Genomic DNA, 20,293 nt, shown 5'->3' with positions numbered 1-20,293 from the left:
GAGGCCACCCTCGGGTATTGGAGGAGGCTCGGAGAACAGGGGTAGTGCCAAGGGTGAGGGAGCTGCGAGCCGGGGCTCGGCCGGGTCGGGGCGGCCGAAGCGCGTTCCGGCGGGCAGCGCCGCCGCCGAACAAAGCGGCGAGGCGAAAAGGCCCCCTGCACCCAGCGGCACTAAGCCGTCGGGCTCCTGCCCCCGGAGCTGGGTACGCAGCAACGACCCCTCCGCGGCCCTCCTCGGCTGTCTCGGCCGGTAAGGGCGTGGGGACCCCGAGGGACACCGGGGCAACGAGGGGAGGAACCGAGCATCGCCCTCCCGCCACTCCGGCCGGCGCCCCGGGGCGCCCCTGGCTGCGGTGACCCCGCTGTTCCGGCTCAGCCGCTCCGGCTTGACGAGGCTAATGGGATCAGCCACTGCCCTCCGCCACCGCTGCCGCGTGTTGATTTTTCCAACCTCTCCGCCCGGCCCCGATGCCCGCCGTCCCCCAGCCAGACCCAGCTACTGCTTGGCTGCCGGCGAGGGGCCGCGGCTCCGGAGGGCAGGAAATGGCTTGGCCGGGGAGCCGGGGCGGTCACCCCGCCCCGCCGCGATCCCGGCGTACGGCGGCGGCCGGCGCGGGCTGCGCCGGGAGGCGCCCCGGAGACCGCGGCGGCCCCGGGCGGGACGCACGAAGCGGGCAGAGCTCCACCGCCACCCCCACTACCAGCCTCCCTCGGCACCCCCGAACAGCCTTTGCAGCCCTTTATTTTAGCGGAACAACAGAGCGCGGCGAGCAAACTGCTGCTCCGCACAGGGCAAGAAAAATGGGTTTTTAATAGGCAAGGTCGGCGTGCTTGGCAGCCGGCCACCGCGGCCGGGGAAATAAACAAACAGAGGAGCTGCAACTTCAGGACGGAGCAGAAGTTGCGCTCCCGGCGAGATGAGCCCGCGGCACGGTCCGCGGGGCGAACGTGCAGCCGCGTACGGAGCGGCCGCGGAGAGCATCTCCGGCCCCCTGACCCCTCACCTCGCCTCGGGGGCGCGCCGGCTTCCCGCGGCCCCGGGACAGGAGCAGGGCCGGGGCAAGCACCCCCCCTGCGCTGCCGGGCGCGGTGCCGGCGGGCTGGCAGCGGGCGGAGGGCAGATGGCCACCCTTGTTTATCGCGTTCCGGCGGTGCTGCACGCCTAAGAGCTGCTGTGCGGCACGGCCGGCCCCGGGGAGGCAGGAAGGGAGAGGTGGAGGGAGCGGGAGCGGAGCCTCCCGATCGCGAAGCGGCAAGACGGCGTCTGCCGGAGGGTTTGCAGCCATGCCCGGGGGTTCCCGCTCCGCCGCCGGGGCTCGGCCGTGTCGGCCCCGCTGGCCGCACCGCGGGGGCGCCGCGCTCCCGCTCTCGCGGCGCGTTCCGGGCTCGGTGCCGAGCACTCTCGGCTGCCGCGCATCAGCCTCCCCGCTGCCTCCCGCAGCCGCCTCGCTCACTCCCGGATGTGCAGGCGGCAGGGCAGAGCTGATCCCGCAGCCTCCCCAGTGGCAATGGCCCCCGGCCTTTACGTCTTGCTCGAGGAACCAGCCCGGAAAGGGCGGGGGGGGGGGGGGGGGTCCGCTCCTCCGATCGCCCTTCACAAGCGTCTCTGCAGCGTCGGCCGCCGCAGGCCCACACGGGAGGAGAGGCGGCCCCCGCCTGAGCAGGGTTTGTGCAGCCCCTCTGCTCATGGGCGTCTCGGAGGGGACATCACTTTAGCATCCAGTTGCTAACAGGGCCAGAAAAGCACCAACGCTCCCGGGGTGAGGAAGGGACTCTGCATGCCCTCAGCAGAGGAGGACGAAAGGAGCTTGTGTCAGGAGAGCCGGGAGCGAAGTCCAAGCCTAGAGAAGCTGGACGAGAGCTCGAGAAGAGGCCGGCAACAGTCGCCCCGGCGGTCACAGACCTTTCTTTCCCGGCGCAGGTGTGGCAGGAGAGGACTTCTCGCTGCTGCCATGGTTCCCACCGGAGCACGGCCCGAGCTGGGGCCCCGGTACGCCGGGACGAAGCACGGGAGTGAGCCGCGCCCCTCGAGTTTCCACGGAGCCGCGGCCTGGGCTCCCAGGGCAGCTACACCGCCACCATCATCTCTCGGACACATCGCGGCAGAGGGGAGAATCCCCCCCCCGGTCCCGTCAACCCACGCCATTCCCCGCAGCTGGAGACAACGGGGGCTGCGACCGGGACGGGCTCCGGGCAGGGCGGCGGCCGCTGTCAGCGGCGCTCCCGCTCCTCACCCCCCGGACAGCTGCCAGCTTTTTGGCAGATCGCTCTGCAGTCGGCTCCCAAGGACTCCTGCAAGGGCTGAGACGGGTCACGGGGAATAGCTGAATAGTGCGATAGGCCGGCTAAAGCACGGCAGAGTAGAGCCAGGGAGAGCGGGGACCGGCCAGGGCAGAGAAAAGGGAGAGGTGCAAAGAGCCCGGGGGGGCAGCAGGCAAAGCCACCAGCCTGCAAAATGCTGAGTTGGCAGCATGCCGAGAAGCTGGGGAGCACTGCAGTCCCGACAGCCAGGGAAGGGGCCATGAAGAAGCAGCCAGAATGGGGCAAAGACCTGGTGTGACCCATCGTTTAAAAAATCTGGCTTCCCCTTCTCGTGCCAGGGTGTACCTGCAGGGTAGTCTCTGCCTTTCTGTCTCTCGTCCCATTATTCCACTACAGTCGAATCCTTCTGTTGTGACCTACAGCAGCGCTCTGATTTATTTTTAATGCGTTCCGATTCCTGTTCCGTTGTCAAGAGATGCATTGAGATTCATTTTCCATTCCCTGCTTTTCATACTTCTGTTCTGCTGGAGGGACCCGCCAATAGAGTTTAATTCGATTTGATATGATTTAATGAACACCTTTATCTTTTGTTTTTAGCAGAAGGATAAATAATACAACTGCATTCAGCTTTTGCTAAATCAGACATGTTTCCCACCGAAATCCTATCTGGTGATACACACTCACTGTAACATTTCATTAACAACCCCCTTGATTTATTGATTTTTAATATTTGTATTAAATGTTGTGTAAAATTGAACTCAGGCGTTAGAAGAGATTGTGCAAGTCACAAGACATGACTCCTACTTAATTGTTATTTTTTTTCGGTCCTGGAACAACAGTTGGAAAGAGGCCGGCAGGAGGGAAAAAAATTAAAAATAAATTCTCCAGGGGGAAGGCGAGAGGAATAAAGGGCAGTGCCCGGGAGAGTGCGGGGGAGATGGAGAGAAAGTGCAGCCCTGAGGGAGAGAGGGAGGGAGGGCAGCAGGGCCTGGCCGACGCTCCGCCGAGCCCCCCAGCCTCCACAGGCCCCTCGAGGGCCGCCCCCGCCTGCCCCAGCGCCCCGGGCCGGGGCGGCCACCCGGCTTCCCACTGCTTCCCCTGCTCTCCCGGCTCGCTCGCTCCGTGTCGCCTCCCTCCCTCCTGCTCCATATGGTTTCTCCCCTCCTCCTCCTCCTCCTCCTCCTTCTCCTCTTCTCCCCCCTCCATGTTGTCTCCGTGACTCTCCCCACTCCACGCTACTTCTCCGTTCCCCGGGGGAGCGTTTCCCCGCCGCGGCGTGGAGAGGCCCCGCAGAGCGGCCTGGCCATAATGTCTGAGGGGCTCAGTCGGGCCAGCATGCTGAGTGGAGGGGCAAGCGGGAACAGCAGGGGAAGACTGTGGGTCAGGAGAGGGCCGTGAGGAGGGGTGACAGCCAAAACTCCCGGCCAAAGTGTTTCCCGGCTGTGCGGTACAAGAGCTTGAAGAAGTTCATCTCCCCCACACTCTCCCTCTTCTTGTTTTCTTTTTCTCTCCTTCCCTTCTTCCCCCCCCCGCCCACCCCCCGCCCCGTGGCCGCCACCAGGAATACGAGGCATTCAGAGATCAACATAATTCACCTGCATCAAAAAAAACCTCGCGAGCTATAAACTAGCGGCTGATCCTCTGCTTAGACTAGTGTTTAGCCGTTCATGCATCATGAGTGTCAAATAAATGCCTGATTGAGGCCCTCAGCGGAGGAATTAGCTTTCCTTGTGCTGGAAATGCATAATAGAGAAAGTGCTGAGGCATCCTCCCCGGAGTTAGCTCGGGCTCCGTTCCCTGCTCTCTTCATCTCGTGAGTTTTCCCTGCCTTATTCTGACTCCGTCCCCCTCCCCACCCTCCCCCCCCCCCCCCCCCCATCAGCATGCCCAGCTGGCCAGGGGCGAGGGAAGTTCTCCGGTGTGTCCCGGACCGAAGGGGGCCGGCTGAGGGCGAAAGGAGCAGCCGAGCATCGCTCCCGTTGCCCGGGTCCCCGGCGCTGCCCCGCGGGCGCTGCGGGGGCACCGCGGGGAGCGCTGCCTCGTCCGCCCGAGGGCGGAGACGTAGGCGGAGGGAGCGGGGAGCGGCGGGGGGACCCCCCTCAGCGAGCTCCTTGTCGCTTGGCCACCCTTCCGCGCCGGGGGCCTCATCCTGCCGGCGGGTACGACCCAGCCCCGACGTTTGCTGGCGAAGGGGGTGGGGGGAAGGCTGGTGCAGCGCTCGGCTCCGCCGCCCCGGCCGCCCTCCGCAGCTCCGCGCTGGGCTCGCTGCCCGAACGGGTCCGAAGTCCCTCCGGGCAGGGGACGCCGGAGGAGCTGGGCAGGCGGCCGAGGCACACAGGGGTTAACCGCGCCGCGGCCGGGAGGAGCAGCTAAAGTGCACGGGCTGCAGATGCTTTTCAGGCCTCGATGTCTACCGTTTTAAATTAAAAAAATGCACCCGGCCCGACCATGCACCAGTGACCTGCAATTTCCCCTTCTTTTCAAACTGAAATATGGCCAAACTATCTTCAAGTTAACTTAGGGGCTGGGGACGGGGGCGGGGGAGGTGGGGAGGGGGGGGAAGGAGGAAATCGCTCTGGGTTGAGATCTCTGTGTCAAGTTTCATCCCCTCCTGACATGTCTGGCTCCGTGCCAAAGTCCTGAAAATGGAAAATTGGGGAAGGGCGGGCTGTGGGGGGTGGGTGGAGGAGCGGGGTGGGGGGGGGGAGCGGGCCAGAGCTCTCGGCGGAGCGGCAGTAGCGAGAGGCTCTGGCCAAGAGGGATGCATGAACGAGCCCGTGTGAGCGGAGCGCGGCGGCATCTTCCGCCATCCATTCCGCCGCCCAAGCGCGTGGAAAGCCGCCGGCCGCTGCCATTGTTACCGGCGGGCGATGCGGGGACCGGAGCCGCCGCTCCGGCGAGAGACAAATAGCCCCTGACAGCGCCTCTTCGCACCCACAGCTCGGCAGATTGGATTCGGTGGACGGCCGCAGGTCTGTGTCGCTCCCTTTCGCGGGAGTTCCTTTAAATCACTGCTCCACTCCCCCCTCACCTCTCCCGGGGGATGTTCCCGACCGTCCCCCACACAGCAGCCCTGCCGCCCTCCCCTGCCCGCTCCCCCTCCCGCAAGCGGCTGCGGCCCCGCTGCCACGGCTCGGCACGGCTCGGCGCCCCCGGCCCGGCGCGGAGCTCCGCCGGGGGAGGGGGAAAACTCTCTGGTGAAATACTTTCGGCACGCTGCGACTTTGCCAGGAGGGGCCTTAGCGTCGGATCTTTTGTCTTGGGGCCTTCGGCTTCATGCCCCGGAGCGGCTGGCGGCTCTCCCGGGAAGAGCCTCTGGGCAAAGTGCCGGGGAGTCCCGGGTTGCCGCCGCGGGCAGCAGCGCCCCGGCCCCCCCGCTGCCAGCGCCCGGCCGGCACTTCTGCAGGCTCGCTCGCCTCTCGGTTCCCCTTTACCGCCGCAGGAACCGAGGCGCTGAGGCTGGGACCTGCCCTCCGGAGCCCCGTCCTGCCCGCGACGCCCATGGGTGGTGAGCGTGACAGTGCCCCATGGGGAGCTGGGGGGGCGTGTGTCCCTCGCCAGCCGCGGTGCCCCCCTCCACCGCCCGTCCCGGAAAGAGGAGCAGGGAACAACTCTGGTAGCCACGGCGCTACTTTGGAGCTGCTCCCCGCCCCTGTGCCCAGTGGCCGGGCGCGTGCGCTCCGGAGCCCCCGGCACGGCTCGGAGCTGCCGTCCCCGGGGACACCGGGGAGTGCCACATCATTCGCGGGCGCCTGCAAGCGGCTTGGCGTGAGGCGAGCCCGCACTTTATTTTTTTCCATCATCACTTTCCTCGCCCCCTGCCCCAGCCGGAGCCGAGCCGGTGTGCGTGTGTGCAAGGCGAGGTTATCGCCAGCTCGAGTCATTATTTCCAGGCCGGCTGCCGCGGGAGTCTCTCCCAGGTGGAGCCGGTGCGGGCGGCCGGTACCCGGGGAGACAAAGGCGGGAGCTCGGGGTGCGACCGAAGCCCTGCTGCGCCGACAAGTGCGGGCTCGGCCGGTCCCGGTGTGGCCCCCCCGCCAGTGCCGGGGCTCTGCCGGGACCGCGGGTGCTGCCGCCGCCCCGGGGAGCCCGGGCTAGGTTTCCCGAGTTACATTTGTTACATTTCCGAGTTATATTTTCAGTTATACGGAATCTACTTTTAGGCGATTGTTTTCCCTTTCCACTTGTTTGTCTCCTGCTAGCCTCGTAAACTGCCTCATGATTTATTACCTAGGCTAAGTGCTTAATTTGTGAATATGAAACAGATTAAAAGGAGATCGCCGTATTTTAGCAGGCAGGCCAGAGCAAAGCCCAGCAGCTGTTTCGAGTTTGTAGGCATCTCCAACCTCGTGTAAGCAGCCCAGTCTGCAAGTGATCAAGGGGGTATCCCCGGGCTCTCTCCGAGAGGCCCACCGCCGCTGGCTCCCCGTGCGTGCTGCTGGAGCGGAGACCGCCACGGGATGGCCGCTGTGGGCTTTTTGGGGGGGGTACAAACACACGACTGATGCCGTCCGTCAAAGCGACACCCGTGGCTCTGGGATTCAGGACCGGCTGCGTCCCCGCCACAGGCGGGCTCTGCCGGCGGAGGGCCCAGCAGGCACGCAGGGGGTTAACGACGACTCTGCCCTCTCCTTCAAAGGACTCACTCGAGATAGAGTAAATACGGTCGGGGCGGGGGGGATGTGTGTGTGTGCCGCTCGGGCCACATGATGCAAAAGTAAGACAAGCACACTCCGGAGAACAAAGGCTTCCTACCCCCTTCCTCCCCCTCCCCCCCCCCCCCCCCCCCCAATCTGTCTTAATTCTGCAAGTAAACTTGAGCAGCTATAAAACAAAGGCGAACGATGAAAGTTATAGCCAAGGGACAATCAAAATAAATACCTTTGATGCAGTCCAAGCACGCACTTGGTATTTTCTGGAGTTCCCTGCTACCCCCAGGAAGCCAGGGCATCGCAGGCTCTTCCCAGGACAGGGGTGACGTGCACGGCCGGGGTTTTGGCTCGGGCTGATGTAGGCCACGTTCCTCAGCCCGGAAAGCACTGCCCGAGGCCAGCACCACCTCGTAGCCCTGGGCGAGGCAAGCAGGGCCGGACCGGGCCGTGCCGCCGGGGCTGAGGCCGGGGGCGGCAGCAGCGGGACGGGGCTTCTCCGGGTGTCCGCCGGGGCTAAGCTAGCCCGGAGGACTGCGGGACCGAGAGACGTCCCGGTAAGACGTGCCCGGGTCCCCGTGGAGGATGTGCAGCACGGCGGGGGGCTGGGAGCGGTGTCTGAGTTGTGCCCCTGCCCCCCGGGAGCCCGACGGGAGCCAGCCAGGGTGGTTTGCCCCCCGACCCGGTAATGGCCCCAGCCCCAGGTCATGCAAGTGACACCTTCCAGCCCGCGCCCCCCTGCTCCCGACTGCCTTACTCTTGCAGAGCCAACCAGCTGCCTTCATCCTTGTCACCAGCACCCTGCAGTAATTCCCATCCCCGGTGTCCCATAGAGCTCTGCCTTCTCCCTCTCCTCCCCTCCACCCCCTTGGCCTTTGGAGGAAGTTTTAACGCATCAGGGACGGCAGAGGAAGCGAAGGGGCACAGCAGCAAGCCAGCTGCCTGTGCAGCCCTGCAAACAGTGAGGCCTGACAAGCACAAGGTACTGCTGCTGAGCCCAAAAGTCAGAGAGAAGCAAAACTCTATAACCTGCCCTGTACCTCTGAGGGCCGCTTAAGAGGCAGGAGCAAGAGCACTGTGCCACTCCTGCTGCAGAGCCAGCTGCCTAGGACATAAATGATTCACGTGCCCTTCTTGCACCAGAGCAATTGCTCTGGTCCTCCAGACGTAGCTGGTGTGGGCACAGTGGAAGGTGCAGGAAGTGGGGATGGACTCTGGGCAGACCATTGGGACGAGGTGTGGTGTGGCACATGCCTGGGCAGGCTGAGCCCTGGTCTGCCTGGGAGCAGGAGAGCAAAGATGATGCACATGGCATTCAGAAAGATCCCTCTGCGTGTGTGTGTGTGTGTGTGTGGGATGTCAGAGTAACTCTTGTCTGGAGAAAACTGAATATAAACTGTGGTTGGGTAGCAGTCCTGTAGGCACATGTGAATGAGGGCTTGGGAATACCCCCTCCCATGGCAAGGAAGCGCCTGAAAGAAGAGTGCAAGAATGAGACAACAGCAGATATGTGTGTGTCAATACAACTCTTTCAGGTTTGCTTGAGACAAGGTCCTTCTTCCGTATTTGGGGCAAGGTTTGTGGCAAACCAATACTACAACTCATTTCCCAGGGGCCTGATGGGGTTTGGGTGTTGTTGATTGGTCCCTGCCTTGTGAGGGGAGAGATATTGCACAGGGATATAATACCACCAGTGTTCCTAGCCCTGAGCCTTGTTGTTCACTGTCTGAAGGCAGGACTGAAACTTCTGAGCAACCTGAAGAGCAGTAGGCAAAAGTGGCCCCAGGGTCTCCACACCTCCCTGTAGGTTCTGCACGGAGCTGCACTCTAAGTAGGTACACCCAGCATTTCAGAAAGGATAGGAACACACAGGCTTGTGTCGTGATGATACATCAGTTTTCAAGCAGTATGCATTAACAAGAAGCTGGAAAACCAGACAGTAGCAATGAAAAAGGAAAACAATCCTTTCCAACTTGTTGGCTTGGCTTTTGCAGTCATCCCTACCTCAGGGAGGGCCGTGGTCACAGTGTTAAGCCTCGGTTGTGCAGCTGAAATTCACCATGCTAAAAGTCACCTGGTCCCTTGAGCGCTCTTGTAAAGCACTCCAAGGTCCCATAGAAAATAGTTTGTGTGTACTTGAAACTATGTGGATTTGCTTCCAACAGAGCATTATGCCAGGTTCAGCCTGATCCTGTCTGGCTTTCACTGAATTAATGCCTGGATGGATCTAAGTCCCAGTGTCTCAGACCAAGGTGGTTCAGACAGCCTTCCCACTGCTCTCCCCTTGCTGCCCCAAAGGCATTTTAAAATCTCCTTGGAAGTGGTGTTACATGGTGATGGCTAAACCTCAGAAAAAACGCAGTGGAGAACATTACTAAAGCAGAATGGGCAAACCCCAGTGGCTTGGAGCAGTTGGCTGGGACACCAAAAGGTATGGAAGCATCTTCTGATTGGAACACAGGCGCACCCCAGGCCCCTCTTCTAACCCCAGCCCTTTGCTGCCTGTCTTAATTCTGCAAGAAGTAGCAGGCTGCAGGCACCAGTCCCTACCAGCCTGCAGGCCTTCCTGCAGCCAGGCTTACACCTTTGATGTTCTCCCAGTTACAGTTTGTCAAGTCCTGTCTCTCCTTTTCACTGCTTCCTAATATCTCACCATCCTCAGAACACTTCTGAGAAGGGAAAAAACGATTTCAAAAGTCCTGCCACTGAGAATTCTTAAAGACCACTACATGACCACCTAAATGATGCCTTCATATTCTTAGAAACTCTGTTTATGCTGCCTGTCTTGTTTCTTTGGGGTAGACTCTGCCTTGCATCGTCTAATGTACTGTTCCTGTCATCAGAATATAAAACAGTAAGGAGAAGTTTTGGAATTGGATAAGGCTCAGGACACACAGAGATAAATAGGGGGATTGACATATTCTAAATTTCAGTGCTATTTTATCTTTCCAGGTTCACAAATGTTGTGTCATGTGCCAGCAGCTTTAGAGTGCTGGGCACTCTGAAAACAGATTGCTACTGGCTGCCCCAAAAATGAAAGAAAAACTGGAAAGTCTACAGAGGCAGATGACCATGAGTGCTATGCTGGTGGCACAGGGAGGCAGGTGAGCTCCTGGATTTATGGGCTCCTTTGCTATATCTCACCAAGGCCACCACTCCCAAAGTCTGTGTCCTGTGCTTAGAAGGGAACAGTGTGTGTTTGTGTGTGTGTGTTCATGTGAATGTAATTGTGTTTCCACATAATGTGGATTATCTTTCTTTTGGCAGCAAATCTGTTCAGGGGTTTAGATAAAAAGATAAATCCTGCAGCCGTTCTCTCCCTGGGAAAGGGCATGTCTTCTGTCACTTTCTCTGCTCCTTTTTCTGAGCGGTCCCCAAACACACTTTTTCCTAGCTCAGCATCTGATATCACCTTGAGAGCCTGCTCACTGTCAGTGTGACACACTCCCACAAGGGGAACAGGGGGAAAACACATGGAACAAGGCACAGAAGGTGAGGTGTTGCTTGGATGAATGAGAAGGGAAAGGAACTAGGGGGTAGGGTCTAGAAGTACCCCCCAAGAACATTGCCCTACATGGTGCTGATGTGAGGGTTACACTTCCACAGCTTCCCAGGAAACTCTCCTGGCAGGGAGATCAGGTGTGCCATAGGTGCAGGACATCTAATGGGCTCCCTTCTTTGGAAGCCTGGTAGAGCTGCTTGGCTTGGTGTGAAGGCAACCTTGTCAGGAGAGAGAGCTCCATTGATTTAAATGCAAAATTACCCTCCTGCAGTTCTAATTTCCCAGGCGAGGGCCGTGCACGCTCTGAAAACATGAAAGTTGTTGATGTATTGGTTCAATTAATTTTTAAAATAAGTTTGAATGCCATTTGTTTCAAATTTGATAGGAAAGTGCTGTAGATTTTTGCAAGCAAAGAGTGAGGTGAGCGCGGATGGGGTGTGCATTTTACATGCCCTTGAAGACAGGGCTTAAACGATGCATTCATTTAGTACCAGACCTCCTCACAGGGATGAGTGAAGCCCGTGGTGAAAGAAAAAGACCTGAACATCTGTATTTGCTAAGTGGCACTGGCAGCAGTCAGCCAGCCAGCTCACAGAGAAGGGCAGACGTGCAGGTGTGAGACCCAGCTGAGACTGTTGGGTCCCTGGTCCTTTTAAAAGGAAATAATAGCTTGTGGGGGAACCCTTTCTGGTGGCCTTGGCTCCCGTGACCCCCCTCTGATGTATGATATTTAAACAAGGAAATGTCAATATTGGTTTTCCACATAGAGCCTCGTTCTGCTCTCTATGAAAACCACTGACAAACCCCTTAGAGGGTTGGAGGGGAGCAGACCCCAAAAGAGTTGTTCAGACCCAAATGCTGTTGGTGGCATTAGCCTGGAAAGAAGCAAGTGCAGGTTGTCACGAGTGGCTGGGCGACGTGTGCTTGCAGGTAAATTAGACAGAAGAGAAGCAATCCCATCCCGCAGTATGCGGTGCCTCAAAGCTGCAGGTCTGGTGGTTTGAATGATTATTGCTTTTTAAAATTATAAATTGCATTTTCGTACAGCAAGTGCTGTACAAAAGATAATGTGCTGCTTACTAGAATTAAGTGCAACTCAAGGGTGTTTTGTTATAACAAAGGTGACTTCTCTGTACTCGCTTTTTCATGCTCAGGTCTAATGGAGAATTTGATTTGAACCCAATGGCTATCTAGCAGTGGTTTTGGAAAGGAGTAATGCCCATTCTATGAGAGGATATCCATAAACCGGGCCATCAGATGTGTCTTCTGATATATGTGTCCTCTGAGGTAGGAAAGTGTAAGTCATAGGAAGAGAGGGCAAGTGTGTCTGACTCATAGTAAAACGAGGGCACATGGAAAGTATAAACGAAGGGAGGGCTGCTACTAGTAGGACATGAAGGCTGTGCTGTGTATCATGGGAAAAATAATTTAAGATCATGGATAATTTATGCTTAAAGGGGCAGTTATGGTGCAACCGCATGGCGCAGAACGTGAGATGGGGCATAAGCGAAAAAGAAACGTAACCCTTGACCCTGCGCCGTCCCTGTCTTAGCACTGGTTTATGCAGGCTGGGCCTTGTCAGGCGTTGCAGTAGCAGCTTCAAGGTCCTCTAATGTAATGTGAGCTCCATCACATTAAGTTCATCACATACTAAGTTCACCTTAGCACAAAAAGTGTAGTTACACAGGCTTTATGCTCTGTCACCACATCCCCAGAGGCAGTGGCAGAATAAGCAGCATGCAAGTCCCTTAAGCAGCTCTGTGCAAATGGAGAATCATTCCTATATGGGGACCAGCTTTCCCAGGCAGGCCATAGCTACTTTCCCACTGGGAGGTGACCACAGTGCAGGCCCACTATGCTCACCAGTCTCCAGCATGTGCCATGACCTCTGTTAGGGCACAGATCTCAGCAGGGACCGAGCAAGCTAGAAGATGCCTTGTGCCAGTCTGATTGTCTTTGGTAGGAAAAGCAGCTTTGGTCTGATGCAAGACCATGACCAACATGAATCTCTAACTGGGACCATGAAAAAAGACCTATAATTTGGGAGGAAAATAAGTAGATGAGTGTTGTTCAGGTGTGACTCCTGCTAGGAAGCACAGAGATCATGTATGAGCTGAGGCTCAGCCATTTCCTAGAATGAGTCTGACCTACGTGATTTTCTGCTTTTGAGGATATTTCTCTTTTTATGAAAAGAGATTGTTGGGTCAGATTGTTTCATCCTTGCTGTACAAAGCCCAGCACAATGCAGTCCCAGCTACTGTTGAGGCTTTTGGGAGCCTGTCTTACTCAAATAATCCAGGGCATTTTGGCTTCAACTCAGGCCACCTCTCATGCGGAACGGAGTCCAGGCTTGCAGCACACAGTGCAACGTCACTCACAGCCCTACCATGCTTAATGTCTGTCTTTTGGAGCAGAGGTTCACGGGAAGGTGGATGGGCAATGGGCTGAGGTGTGAAAGCAGACCCTTTCACGTGGTTGAAAAAGCCCTCATGGAATCTCTCTGTGAGCTCTCTGGGGAGGAGTGTCTCAAAACCAAGCCCCACCACTGGGGTACTGAAAGGATTGAACTACTCTGAGTCTTGGAGCAACTTAATGAGGGCTTTGGTACAGCAAGAGAGGAACAGGGAGAAGAGGGAATGGTGTAGTGAAGCTCTGTCTATGCTTCTCTGTTGTGGTACATCCAGGGATAGTGCCATCGTGAGAATATGCAGCAGTTGCTCCTTAAAGACAGAAGAAAAAAATATGAAGCCCTACTGAAGGGTAGGGCCGGTGGAGCACTGAAAAAGCCCCAGCTAGAAAAACTAAGCTAGTCCTGGATTTTGGTCAAGCGATGCTCAGCACTGTGATTTTGATGAAGAACACGAGTCTGCATGAAGAGAGGTGACTTTCTAAATGGAGTTTTAATAAAGTCAGTACTGCTAAGGCTATCTACAAAAGTTACCTGCATAGGGTTTTAAACAAGTAAACTTAATGATGCCATTAGTGCTTCCGACATGAATGAGGCTGTTGCTGCAACATTGTGTCCAGCTCTGTTGTGGTGTTTGCATGCTAAAAGTGCATTGGGAAATTAATATGGGATCAGAAAAGAGCTAGAAGAGTGATTCAAGGTCTGGGAATTACATCTTATTGCTAAAGACTAAAGAAATCCCATCTATTAATTTATCCAAGAGGAGGCTATGACTTGGTTTGATCATAGTCTTTAAGTGCCCTAAGTGTCTCTATGGGGAGATTTCTGATAGTCAAGATCTCTTTAATATGGCAGACAAAGGCATAATGAGATCCTATGTTGGAAAATGAGGCTCTATGAATTCCGAGCAGAAATAGGTGCTTTTAAAAAAAACAGTGAGGGGACATAACCACTGGAACAACTGAGGCAAGCAGTGGTTTTTCCTGTTACTTAAAAGTCTTCAGAGCAAGATTGGATGCCAGGTTAAAAGCTCAGGCAGAATTTATGGGTCTGATACAAGAATGTCTGGCTGAAATTCACTGGCCCATGATATGTGGCAGGTCAGACCAGCTGATCATAACAGTCCGTTCTTGGTTTAAAAAATCTATGAATTAGGTATTTCAAGTCCCCTGAGCCCTGATATTACTGGAGGTCTCAAAGGAATGCATTATAAGCTGTCATCATTTAATTGTTACGCAAGCAGGGGCATTGCCTTTTTCTTTTTTTTATTAATAAACTTATTTTCCAAGAGCTTGTTAGACACCAGAGTTAAGCAGCTATTAACAAACATGACAGCATTTTAGAAACAGTTCAAATAATTCTCCTTCTCCCATTCGCTCAGCTTTGTTTTGCAGCAGCACAATTTCATTCATGCCACATCTACCAGTGCTTCTCTAGATGAAATAGCAAATTCCAGCAAAATGAAAAACGCAACTTCCATACTTAGGGTGGGCTCCTTACACCGTGTCCTCTTCCATGTGCATCCCTTAGTCTCAGAGATACATTGCAGGCTTTCTCTCAGCACCGTGCATGAGCAGAGCAGGGAAGTCCATCCGTCTTCTGGTGCAGGCCCCTCAGATAGGTAGGAATCCATTGTCTGTCACGGGAGTGCTTGGCCTACAGAGCTCCTGGTTTGTCTGAGTAAATGGCAGAGAATGAGAAGATATTAAGGAGAGACCTGGTATTCCTGAAATTATGTAAGCTATTAACCTCTTTGAGGTTTCATAAAATGGCCTCCAGCAAATGGTCAGAATGTTTTTCTTACAGAGGAGTAGTTTTCAAGACAGCATAAACTTTCTTAATATCCCTTTAAAAGAAAAAGAAAAAAAAAGAGAGAAGAGAGAAAATAAGATAACAGAAAATCCCAGCCATAGCTCTTGGGAGTCTTGAAAATCATATCCACGGTTGCGTAGACATTCTAAACCTCTGATACATTCAGTGCCTCGTTAGCCTCAGTTATCAAAACTGAAACAAGAGGTGGTAAGGAGCGCAGCAGAAGATGGAGTTTAAAGTCGCTCGAGGACTGCGCTCCCGTCGATGGGAGTCCTCAGCCGCCTCCCTCCGCCCGCGCCCCTAACCCCGCGGCGTTTGATACGCAGGCGGTGAGTCAGAGGGACGAGGCTCCGCGGCTCGGCCGGGGCGGGGGCCGCCGCCGCTGCCTCCCGGGGCGCGGGCGGGGAGGTCGGCGGAGAGCCGAGCAGCGGGGGGAAAGGTGAACCCGGAGCCGAGCGGGGCACAAACCCATTAGTCGCACATAACTTGGGAAGACGCTTGGCCTCGCCATGACAACCGGCGGCCCGGGCTGCTCCCACGTCCCGCCGCCTCCCCCGGGAGCCCCTTTCCGTCCTCTTTCCCGACGCTTGGGGAATGCGGGGCTGGAGAGACGAGCCCGGTGCGGGTAACAAAAGGGAATGAAAGGAGCTCTGTAGCTCACTTTACACGTCCGAGAGGCATTTTCATGCCCTGTAATGAGAAGGGATCACTCCGAGGAAGTTCAGATCAAAGGGGAGAGCATCCCGGGCATTTGCATAATTGCCGGATTTCGGAACACGGGCTGCAACCTGGGCACCTCACCGGGGGCTGCTCCTCGCTCGCCCAGGGGCTCCGGGGAGAGGGGAGGTTGCAGACCGTGCTCCCGCGGGGAGAGAAGAGAGGCCTGCCCCGGGCACGAGATACGGAGGTGGCCGGGCCCCGAGCAGGGTGGGTGCTGGGGCACGGCTGCGGTGCCCGACGGCAGGAAACCCTCGGGGGCTCCGAAGGGGTGCGAACGTCCCGGTGCGCGGCCAAGCGGTGCCCGGGTCCCCGGGGGCTGCTGCCATTGTGGAGGTGGTGCCGCTGGGGGTCGGCTCCCTGCTCCCACCCCGCGACATCTGCGGCGCCGAGCCAGCACGCTGCCTCCCCGGCGGCTGGCGGGTGGCTCCCGGCCCGGCGGCTCGCACTGCCACCAGCGAGCGGGGATAAAGGGATTAAACGGCACGCTCGTTCCGCCGGGCGGGGGGGGCACTTGGCCGGCTCCAGCCTCCCGCTCCCCCCGAACGCCTCCCCCGCCGCCTGCACCCCCGGCCCCGCGGCGCTGCCCCCGGCCGGCCCCGGCAGCGGGGAGGCACCGGGCGCGCCCGCGGTGGCTCATTGTTCCCATAACCAACCGGGGCTGCCACCGGCGCCCGCGGTGCTCGGGGCGACGGGGTTCGCCGCTACTGCTACCGGGAAGGGGATGCCCGGGGACACCCTTTTCAGCCATTTTAAAAAGGCAAAGCTGGCGTCTCGCCGCGGGTGCCCCGTTCCCCCCTCCCCTCTTCGGAGCCTATTCTACGCCCGGACGATCCTGACGGAGATGCGCGGGTTCCCCCCGCCCTGAAGCCGGCACCACCCGCACACGCCCCGCACCTGCGGTCCCCAGGCGAAACTCCACCCTGCGGGGACACCGCGCTCTTCCTGAGCCCTGTCCTGGGGATGTGGCCAGTCCTGGCCCCTGCTCCCGCCCCCGTGCAGCCAGCTCCCGTTCCAGCCCCAAACCGGGATGCAGCCGGACGCTTCCCCAGCTCTGGCTTGGGCTGCTGCCAGCCCCAGGCCGGGGTGCAACCTCCCCACGGGAGTCGCGGCTTCTCCCTGCACGGCTGGGCCCGGGCGGGCTGGCCGGGCTCCAGGGAGGTGAGGTTAGCCTCGGAGCTGGCTGGCGGATGGCATGTTATTATGAAAAGCGAAAAGCGAGCGGGGAAGGCAAATAGGAGCATGGCACCGTATAGGCTCACCACGTGACCGAAATGTGTTTATCTCGCCCCGGAGAAGCCGGGCGGCCTGCGGAGGCCAACCCTGCCTTCATGGCACAGGCACAACTCCCGTGGCCGCGGACGGCTCTGGGCCCTGCGAGAGACCACTTCTGTTTGCTTTTGCTGTCGCTTCGGCTCTTATCATTTGCCTTGTCATTCATCATCAACCTCTCCCGGGCTCCCTCCCCCTTGCTCCCCCCCGCCGCCTCCCCCAGGGTCAGTCGGGAAAAGACTGAGAATCCATCTGAGGAGTGAGACGCGGGAAGAAGGCTTGGATGGTGATGTGGCTGGGTGGAGGGCGGAGGGGGTGTGTGTGTGTAAAAGCAGCTGCATGCAGAACAAAGGTGCTGGAGGGTGGCTTTTGGTGCTGGAGCAGAACCTCGTAAATGGGAGATTTCCGTTCACAAGACTCTGCTTGCACAGTTTCTGTCCTGCCCTTGAACTGACAAGTGAATATCTGCATTGCAACCAGAAAGTAAATCACACCGAGCCTGGCTCGGGGAGGGCGCGCACGACGCCTCAGTCTGTTGCTAAGTGCGAAAAAGTGGAAGATTTCAGCTTCCCAGCGCAGCCCCGCTTCTCCGATACACTATTTACTTTGGGAGCCCAGCGAAACGCGCTCAGTGTTTATTATGGAGAGTGCCGGGGCAAGCTCGCATTTGCGTGATTAGGAGCAAGCGGAAGAGCGGCCGTGGCGCGGAATATCAAAGCGAGACCGCCTTGGCAGGGCTCCCAGGCAGGGCTTTACTGGCACCCGCGGGATTCCGCGGGGCAGGGCGAGCGCGGCCCGGGCGGCGGCGGCTGCCGCTCCCCGCTCGCCGCCGCCGGGGCACGGGGGGAGCCGCCGGCCCTTCGCGGGAGGCCAAAAGCAAATATCGTTCCAGCCGTGGGCTCCGCGCTAACGAGGCGCAGCGGCCGGGCCGGGCCGGGCTCTGCCCGCCGCCTCGGCGCTTCCCAGCCCCAGCCGGGCGGTAATCTCATTAGTGCCGTCGCGTTTGGGGAGTAAAGCGCCCAGCGTCCTCGCCCGGCCTCGGGAGAGCAGACAAAGGTCTGCGAAGCAAGGCCCTGCGGCCGTGCCACGCCGGCCGGCCCTGTTAATGTTCAATCGGGAGCCGGAGAACCGTGCCTCTCCGTGTCGGGGAGGCGCCGACCCCCGCCCGCCGCTGCCGGGCAGCCCGCGACGAGGCCGGTCCAGCGTAGCACGCCTCGCCGCCTTGCCCCGCCGGGATATTTTCTCCCTGGAAGTTATGCTAAAATAACATTTGTGTGCACGTTAATGATTTATTTATGTGGCTAATAACGCTCACATTCTCGCTGATATTTGTCTAGGCGAAAGACCAGCTGCGAAATGCCCCGCAGCTGTAGCCAGAGCTAGAACAGAGTGCCTTGGAACCAGAAATCAATGCTCCTGAAATGAACAAGTGGACAACTTATTAGGCTCAGTCACTCCACACGCTGTCCCCTGATAACGAATAGATGAAGTAGATGCCGGAGAAGGGACATGCCTGGAAAGGCCACACACGCCTGCTCCTTCCCGGAGTGGCTGGGTACCACCGCGGGGCACAGCCGGCCACACGGACATCCCCGGGCAGGGCAGAGGGCCGTGACACGGCACTTGCGGGTTGCCCAGGGTTAGATGGCGATAAATACAGCAAACTCCCGGGAGAACGGCTCCGGGGGTCACTGATAAAGGTGTCCGGTTTCCCTGCTGCTCCAGAGAGCACAACCGACAGGTTCAGCGAGATCACGTAGTCGTGGCTTCTCTGCCTAGAAACAGTCACGCTAATTTTGCATTTTTACCATCCACGGGAAGGAAAAATACCTGTCGTCCCGCAATGCAAATCCTTACGCAAATAGATCTGCGGGCGCACAGGGAGCTGCTGGCAGCCTGACCTGCCAGCCGAGAGTCGCTGGCCTCGAGTTTAGAGGTGCTGGCCAGCAGCGGCACGCCCCGAGAGCACATAGGATCTTGAAGACCCCCTGTTAGCCCCTCGGAACTTGCTGCTGCCTCAGAAAAGTCCGAGAAAGAGCCTGCGGTTAATCTCCGAGGCCTTCATACATCTCTGGCGAGCAGCGCCCCAGCGCTAAGTGCAATTAACATAACAGACACTAAAATAGGAGAGCGGCGCTGAATTTAATTTGCAGGCTTAGGGGAAAAAAAAAAAAAAAGAAAAAAACCCCTTAGCACTTAGGAGCGGTCTGCTGATGAACGCAAGAAGTGATGTGGAAGGCGGCGGAGTAGCCCTCCTGCCTCGGAGCGGGGCCGCGGCCAGTTCCGTGGACCCTCTCCGGGAGCCGGGACCACCTTGGTGCGCGCAGGTTTCTAGACAGGTAAACTCCTCCGACGGAGATGCCTCCCGCTGCATCGCTTCAGCGCGGCTCGCCCCCACGGCGAGCGCTCCTGTGGCGACCAGGGCAACCGCAGCGCGACCAGGTCGCCGGCGCGGGCAGGCACCTCCCTGAGCCTCCCAGCTGCCCGCCCCGACACGCACACACCTAGATCCGGCTCACTTTCCTGCCCCCGCTGCCCCTGGGGAGAGGGAGGACATGGATGGGGGGCAGAAGCGACGGGGTAGCCCCCTCCCCGCTTTTCCCTCCCCCCCTCCCCCCCGCCTCCTGCAAACTGCCGCTGAAGTTCACAAAAGAGCGAGACATAAAGAGATCGAGGTTTCCGAGAAAAGGGAGAGGCGAAAATAGCGAGGTAAAGAAAAAAGAAAAAAAAATTGGTCGCAACAGAGGGACCCACCGACCGGCTGGGAAGCTGGTGGTATCCGGCCGGGGGAGAGGGGGGGAAGGAAGGAGCAAAGAGGGCTTTAAAAAACTGGAAGGCAAAAGCTGTTGGGGAGGAAGTGTAAACCGAGAGGGAGGCTGGGGGAGGGGAGAGAGCGCCATCTTTTCATGTCACAGTCACAGAGACAGCGCTGGGCTCGGCCACAGTGTCTCGGTTTCTTTTTAACAGCGGAAAACGTGCGATTAGCAGGCAGACGGGCGGAGACTACCAGCCTGCGCGCACACACTAGCCCGCAGCTCTGTCTCCGCGCCGTGTAATCCCAGCGCTCAGCCCTTCTGCACCCCCTCATTAAAAACCCGGAGATTTCCTCCTCCTCCTCCTCCGCTCTCCGAGGAAAACAACGCCTGCCACCGCCTAAACCCTGGCAGCGCCGCCCGCCCGGCACCGTCCGCCCGGAGGCCGCCCAGGGGCCCCGCGCTCTCCGGCGCCCTGTACGGCGAGCTGCGCGGTCCCCGTCACTCGGCCCCTGCTTCCTCTCGGGAGGCTGATTCTGGCCGGCCCCCCCTCCCTTCAGTCTCAAAGGGCCGCCCCCGAGGGGACGCACAGCGGGGGGAGGGTGTGGAAAGCTAGCTACAACCCCCCGTACCCCCCGTCTCCCGTCCCCAGGGGCTGCTGCTCCCCCGCTGCCAGGGCGGCTGCTCGTTTCCCCTCCGCGCCCTCCCTTTATCCATCCCGAGGGTGAGGGTGGGGTGCGCCGAGCTGGAGCTCCCCACACTGGGGCCGGCGGCGGGGAGCAGCGCCGAGATCGCCCGGGAGCCGGCGATCCCGCGGTGGAGCCGGGCACCGCCGCCCACGGCCCCATGAACAGCGCTTTATTCCGCAGCGCTCAAACCCCTCATTGTGTTTGGCAGAATCACCTGCCTCCTCCGGAGCC

At 58.6% G+C, this 20,293-nt stretch overlaps 1 protein-coding gene across 2 annotated transcripts in view; it reads left to right on the top strand.

Moving 5' to 3' along the window:
- The first annotated feature begins 5,008 nt into the window (after positions 1 to 5,008).
- Positions 5,009 to 20,293, top strand: part of BCOR (BCL6 corepressor) — an 82,217-nt gene continuing 66,932 nt past the window's right edge. Inside the window, exon 1 of one of the 2 annotated variants that reach the window (XM_032100928.1) lies at positions 5,009 to 5,233. The gene's annotated coding sequence lies outside the window, so the exon portion shown is untranslated. Of the gene's footprint in view, positions 5,234 to 19,148; positions 19,330 to 20,293 lie in introns of those variants that run through there. The other variant, XM_032100930.1, reaches the window with a different exon arrangement.

The sequence above is a fragment of the Corvus moneduloides genome, chromosome 2, assembly GCF_009650955.1.
Source record: "Corvus moneduloides isolate bCorMon1 chromosome 2, bCorMon1.pri, whole genome shotgun sequence".
NCBI classification, from domain to species: Eukaryota; Metazoa; Chordata; class Aves; order Passeriformes; family Corvidae; genus Corvus; species Corvus moneduloides.
Note: the sequence above shows the minus strand (reverse complement) of the source record. Positions and strands in the feature narration are given on the sequence as shown.